The following is a 6,759-nucleotide window of genomic DNA, read 5'->3' as shown; positions in this document are numbered from 1 at the left end:
AGACTAAGCTTATCCCCAGCCCATCTTATTTACTTACATGTGCCAATAATGTCTGAAGTCCCCCTGCCCCCAGGCTATCCCTGCCCCTACTCCATTTCCTTTGCCCCCAAGAAATCTTTTACCCCACTCCCATCACCCAAGAACTGTGCCATCACACCTCTCCCACTAAGGAGGCATCAGAAAATAACACATAAATCAGTCAGCATTACACTCTGCTCACCATAGAGAGCTGAAAAAGCACCATTTATTTATGGCGGCCAACGTCTTCTCTCCCTCCATGGGGGATTGAATTTGCTCTGTGCTACCCACAAAGCAGGGGTGGGTAGGGGTATGGAAGTCAGCTGCCTACTTCTCCAGGTCCTAGTTTAATCTTGAAAAAGGACGCCAAACCCAACAGGCTAGCATATCCTCAGGATCTAGGACTAACTTTTCCCCAGAACACGACAAGCATATAACAACAACAACAAACCAGCTGCTATTGTTGTTATCGTTTGTCCTTCATTCTTTATTTTTTTAGGCAATTGGGGGTTAAGTGACTTGCCCAGGGTCACACAGCTCATGTCAAGTGTTTGGTCCGAGGCCGAATCTGAACTCAGGTACTCCTGACTTCAGAGCCGATGCTCTATCCACTGTACCACCGAGCTGCCCCTGTCCTTCATTCTCAAAGAGGATCATGGCATCAGGAAGATGATGCTATGACTTGCAAGTGAACAAGGGCTGTGCAAGGTCACTAACCTCACTTTCTCCTCTGGAGCCATCTGGATCCAGTGGCCAAGATACAGATCAGGATGACTGGAAATGAACACTGATTCCATTTGTACAACCCTGTGGAAAGGGATGGTGTCTATGACAGAATCAAAGGGAATTACTAAAATAGTGCAATTGCCTTGAAATAGCTGTAGGAATGGAAAGGAAACAAGGGCATGAAAAGTACAAAGTTCATTTATGTTTTTTACTATCCCCAGTGACTTTTTGCATAATTATGTTCTTAGTTTACTTTTAATTATTTTAGGTTTGGGATTTTTTTTTGAGGCAATTGGGGTTAAGAGACTTGCCCAGGGTCACACCTCTAGCATCTAAAGCTAGATTTGAACTCAGGTCCTCCTGACTCCAGGGTCAATGCTCTTGTCCACTGTGCCACCTAGCTGCCCCTAATTTAGTATTAATTTGTCTGATACTAAAATGAGTTTGAAAATTCTCTGTTCAAGTCCTACTTAAGGCATGAAGGTGACCCTACCTTCTGAAAAAACTGCTGTTGGAGTAAAAACTCTGGAAAGATCTTCTAAGAAGGAAAAGCATTTAGTCAATGTATAGAGTTGGATTGTGTCTCATCTGTGAATAAACCTTGTTAAATTTTAGAGAGGATCCTCATTATACTGGATGTGGAATGACAATTTTTTAGCCACAGCAATTCACAAAGGTTGTCCAAACTGGAGAAAGGTAGCAATCTGTGTCAGTACCCACATTAATGAAATCAAAATTCTTTGTTTGAGTCTAAGAGAGATTACTTAGTGTTTAAGCAAACCTCAGTTTCCTCATCTGCCTAATAGGGATGACTTGCTGTACTCACTTAGCTATGAAGAAAGTGCTTTGCAAAGCTTAAATCCCTGTCGAGATGGGAATTGTTTTAATGCTGTTACCCAGGAATCTGGCTCAGCACCTTCTGAAACTACTGATGAATTCCAGTTCCTTCCCTCTGCTTCTCTGACCTAGGCCAAACTGGAGTTTCCTGGCTCTCTCCTTGTACCTCATAGGAGGTCCCCTATGACAGGGCAGAAGATGAATCACTCCCATACAAGCAGAGTGGAAGCTTCTTTGCTGGGAAATGCCTTCAGTTTACTGCTCCCACCCTGCCTCCCCATCCAGGAATCCTAAAGCAGGGGAGAAGGTAAGCTAGGGCATGGGACCAGAAGAAAGGAAACGGAAGCACCAATGGCTGAAGGTTTAAGAAAAGAAACTCCCCAGGAAACATGGAGGCCCACTGGGGTCAAGACTTGCAAGCTTCTGGCCTTTCTCCTTCTGAGCTACTCGAGATCTAGCCACGGAGCTGGGAGAATCCAGGTCCTGCTGGTTGGGCAGGAGAGTTCCGAGGGGAGGTGATGGCTCATCTAGCCAGAGCAGGCCACATGAGGTGGGAAAAGAGCTTAAAGGGCAAAAAGAGGGGGTTAGAAGAAAGTGGCCGAAAGGAACTGTCCCTTCAGGACTGTACATCCTCAGATTCTGGCCTTTCACCTTTCTCTGTCTGCCTCTGGTGTGTCTCACCTTTTCTTTTTAAAAAGTTTTATTGACGCCTTTTATTTTTGTGCTGTCATTTCCCAATACCCCCCCCCCCGCCCCCGCCTACGTCAGTCTGTGGAACCCTCCCTTGCAACAAAGAAAAACTGTTCAAGACAAAACAGCCTTCCTGTGCCTTCACATCTACACGGGGCTTGGAAGCCTCTCTTCTGCCTACCCTTTCTCCTCTCCTCCCTCTCTTCCAGCTTTTTTTTCCTGCCCCTCTACTCCCTCCCTGTTTGCCTTCCTTTCTCCCTCACCAAAGTTTGCCTCCTCTCTCCTTCCTTACATTCTCCTACAGCACTTCCTCCATCATCACTACTTCTCTGCTACCTAGGTAATGCAGTGGATAGAGAGCCTGAGGCCTGGAGTTAGAAAGACCTGAGTTCAAATCCAGCCTGGGAAAGTTTATGACCCTGGGCAAGTCACTTAATTTCTGTTTGCCTCTGTTTCCTCAACTGTAAAATGGGAATAGCTGGACCTTGGGCAAGCTACTTAGCCCTTGTGTGCCTTGGTTTCCTCATCTACAAAATGAGAGTATAGAATTAGATGGTCTCTAAGGTCCATTAAAGGTCTCTAAAATTTTGTGGTCTATGATCCTATAGATCTCTGATGGTATTGGGGTGAAGATTTAGCCTCCCAATCCCAAGTTTAGCCCCACTTCCTCTGCAACCAGAACAGGGGGAGGGGGAGAAGGCAAAGCTCACCCACAAAGGAAACCAGACTTTGTTATAAATAGCAAGGAAGGGAAAATAGCTGCTACAGATCACAAACACTCAACCAGCCTCAGGGGTTATTTTTAGTTCCAAGTGTTAACGAGGGTTTAATTAGCCCTCTGCACAATCTAAAAAACTGAATTTCAAACAACCATCCTATCCCTGCAACCCTTTCCAGGTGCAGGGGTTTGGCTAAAGGTAGAAGGTAGGGACAAAGACCATCGTGTAGTGTCATAAACGTTGGAGTGCGAAGGGGGCATCCTCAAAGAGTGTCTAATAATGCAGGAATTCTGCAGCTGGGGAACATGGGGATCTATGCATAGATTTCGAGGAGTCCCTGAATTTGTATGGGAAAGAAATTATATTTTAATTTTCACTAACCTTTAACTGAAATTCAGCATTTCCTTTAACTATGGATGGAGGAAACAAATATTCTGAAAAGGGAGGCACAGGCTTCATCAGCCCAAGAAACAAAAAAGGTAAAGAAATCCTCGTCTAATTTCCTCGTTTTATAGATGAGGAGTTGTTGTTCAGTTATTTCAGTCTTGTCCAATGCTTCATGAGTCCATTTGGGGTTTGCTTGGCAGAGATACTGGAGTGGTTTGCCATCTGCTTCTCTAGCTCATTTTACAGATGAGGAAACTGAGGCACACAGGGTTAAGTGGCTTCCCCAGGGTCCCATAGCTAGTGAGTGTCTGAGGCTGGATTTGAACTCGGGAAGAGGAGTCTTCCTTGCTCCAGGCTTGGTGCTGTATCCATCGTACTACCTAGCAAGGTAGAGCAAGGTGACCCACAAAGCCACAAGGGGCTTTTTGCTGAGCTGGGACTGATGCCCAAGTCTAACTCTCAGCCTAGCAATCTTTCTACTATAGGACACCAAGTCTTGGGGCAAAAGATCAGCTCTCATCCTATTCCTTCCCCTCCATTACTTCATCTCCCAACAACCAGGGCCTGCACTCAGTAGGATCGGAGTTCAAAGACTTTTCACTAACCATGTAACCATGGGCAAGTCACCTCACCTCTCTGCCTTAGTTTCCTAAACTGAAAAGAGGATAATTGTTTTAATCCTCCTTGTGAGGATCAAATGAAGTATTTTTAAAAATATATAAAATCTTATTAAAAGCATTTAACACCCTTTAGGTCTTCAAATACAATTACTATGTAAATACATATTTTCATTAAACAGATTGGCTAAATGGTTAGGAACTCTTTAATACATCTGCACATGGGCTTCTTCAATTAACATATTATATCCACATCAGATTATAATAATATTTATTAAAATGTGGCTTTGTTTGTACCACTACTGCACAAATAGCTATACATACATGTACATGCATACATATATATGTATATCATAGTATCATAGATTTAGAGTTGGAAGAGACTTCAGAGGCCATGTAATCCTAGCCTCTCATTTTACAGAAGAGGAATCTGAGGACCAAGGAGATTAAATGACTTGCCCAAAGTTACACTAGTAGTGTTAGTGTCACAGGTTAGATCTGAACCTGGATTTCTCTTTCCAGAATTAAATAAGGTATTCCTAAAGTTATTAGCTGTTTCCACCACTTAGTAGGTACTTAATAAATGCTGGTTTCCTTCCTTCCGGTACACACTGGACTAGTGACCAGAGAGAGTCACTCTAGTGTAAAGAGTTATGGGGGATGGTGATGTGGTGAGTAAAAATGCCACAAAGATACACTGAGGCAAGTTTTCTGGGCAAGATAAGTTTATTAGCAGTGATGTGTCTAACTTAATAAAATGGGCCATTGGCCACCTCAGCAAAGCCAGGGATCTAAGCATGATCAATTTATTGTTGTTGTTTGTCCTTCACAAAGAGGATGTTGACATCAGGAAGATGGTGCCAGGACTTACAAGTCAGTTGAATCACAGTGAGGGAGGGTTGTGCAAAGTCAGCAGCCACTTTCTCCTTCAGGGCCATCTGGGTCCAGTGGCAAGCTATAGATCAGGATGACTGGAGATGGCCCCCCAGATCAATTTATTAGATAGGCCAGCAATAACCAATAAATTGGGTCAATGGCCTCTCCAAAACCCTGAGTGAAGGCTGAGGGGGGCTTTTTTTTTTTAAAATTGGCCTGCATATTTATTAAAGACAATCACTTACACAGCACATAAAAAGTTCTTAGCTTACAGGAAAGTCTTCTGACATCGAGAATGAAAAAACCGCCCATTACCCAAGCACACAGAAAAAGTTAAGAACAAACAAACAAACAAACCAGTCTAGATGGGCTCAATCTTGAAATGCAAGCCGATAAGACTGAAGACTAGACACTTCTTCAGGTCCTGGACCAGGTAATAAAATACCCGCAAAACTTCGGGATCCTTGGACTGGTTCACCTCAATGAGGGAGCCAGTTGTGGATGTGGTAAACGAAAAATGTTCATCTCCCATCACAATCTCAAGTTCTTGCTGCCCCACCCCATCAGGAGGAAGCCACAAAGCATCGTCTTCTTTCGTCACTTCACTGTCCCGTGATGATTGTCTTGAGTTCGTCTACCACGCTCCTATGGACATAAGCCTCTTTTCTTATCATCCCTTGTTTTTATAATTGCTGTTGTTGGCATACTTCAGTTTCCCCTCCAGCCGAAACTCTAACTCCAGGAACTAGTGTCAGAACTTGCCCTTGTGCCCCACGTAGTAGCACAGGTGGTAGAAGTCGGTGGCCATGGTCGAGTCAAGCTGGGCTTGAATCTGTCTGACTCGAGGATGGATTGCCTCCACCAACCTGAGCCACACCACTGACCGGGCCTTTCAAACCGCGTTGGGTCTTCCTTCTGAAGGGCTGCGTAAGTGTTAACTCAGCTCTTCCCTATTACTTCCTCACATGATAAGATTAGTCTGCAGTGGGGGAAAGTGGGTGAGTCTTGAGGTGTGGCTGATCCCATTCTTCTCTGACAATCAAGGAATGCTAATTGCTCTATGGGCCTCAGCTGCCTCTAGGAGTCTTGGCCAGAAAAATCAGAACCACCCCAATCGAGATCCCTTCCTGTCCTCCCCCCACCATCTTCTAGGGCAGCCAGGTGATACAGTGGGTAGAGTGCCAGGCCTTGAGTCAGGAAGACTCCTCTACCTGAGTTAAAATCTAGCCTCAGACACTCACTACCTTCATGACCTTGGGCAAGTCACTTAACTCTGTTTGCCTTATTTTCCTCATCTGTAAAATTAAAAAAAAAACACTCCAGTATCTTTGCCATGAACACCCCAAATGAGGTCAGGAAGAGAGTCAGACTGAATCATTTTACAAATGAGGAACTGAGGCAAACAGAGTTAAGTGACTTGTCCAGGGTCACACAGCTAGTAAATGTCTAAGGCCAGATGTGAACTCAGAAAGAGAAGTCTTCCTGACTTTAGTTGGGAGGCACTCTATAAATCAAATCAATCAATCGTTGAGCAAATTATATTGGTCAGTCAATGAGTTAATAAGTACTTACTAGGTGCTAGGCATTGTGCTAAACTGGGGATACAAAGAAAGGCCTAAAACAGTACCTGCTGTCAAGGAGTTCACAACCTAATGGGAGAGAGTACATGAAAACAACTGAGTACAAACAAGACACACAGAGTAAATAGGAGTAAGGTACTAGCAGGAAGGGGGATCAGGAAAGGCTTCTTATAGAAGGTGGGATTTTAGAGGAATTTGAAAGATGCCAGGGAAACCAGAGACAGAGATGAGGATGGAGAGCATTCCAGGCATGGGTAATGGCCAATGAAATTGTCCAGGATCTGGACTGCAGAGTTTGAATATGAAAGT

At 44.2% G+C, this 6,759-nt stretch overlaps 1 pseudogene; it reads right to left on the bottom strand.

Moving 5' to 3' along the window:
• Window positions 1-5,231: 5,231 nt before the first annotated feature.
• Window positions 5,232-5,678, bottom strand: LOC110219528 (protein mago nashi homolog pseudogene; annotated as a pseudogene).
• Window positions 5,679-6,759: the final 1,081 nt, after the last annotated feature.

This window comes from Phascolarctos cinereus, unplaced genomic scaffold (assembly GCF_003287225.1).
Source record: "Phascolarctos cinereus isolate Bilbo 61053 unplaced genomic scaffold, phaCin_HiC Scaffold_5;HRSCAF=322, whole genome shotgun sequence".
Taxonomy (NCBI): Eukaryota; Metazoa; Chordata; class Mammalia; order Diprotodontia; family Phascolarctidae; genus Phascolarctos; species Phascolarctos cinereus.
This window is presented reverse-complemented; position numbering and strand designations above follow the sequence as displayed.